The following is a 267-nucleotide window of genomic DNA, read 5'->3' on the forward strand; positions in this document are numbered from 1 at the left end:
CATTTGTAAGACTGGCTTTGTTACATGGAGTTCATGGTGCATGCACACTGCAGTCTTTCACAAACACAATGTATGCGCTCACTCGTGCACGCAGGTGCACACACATGTTACAGATTTTACAGAGCTGAAAACCCGGGCAGGCCAGGTGGGCAGGGAAGAATGGCCGTAACTATGGCCTCATCAAAACAGGGAGTGCGGCTTTTTTTTTAAGATTTTTTATTTATTTATTCATGAGAGACACACAGAGAGAGAGAGGCAGAGACACAG

Source organism: Nyctereutes procyonoides, unplaced genomic scaffold (assembly GCF_905146905.1).
Source record: "Nyctereutes procyonoides isolate TBG_1078 unplaced genomic scaffold, NYPRO_anot_genome, whole genome shotgun sequence".
Classification (NCBI taxonomy): Eukaryota; Metazoa; Chordata; class Mammalia; order Carnivora; family Canidae; genus Nyctereutes; species Nyctereutes procyonoides.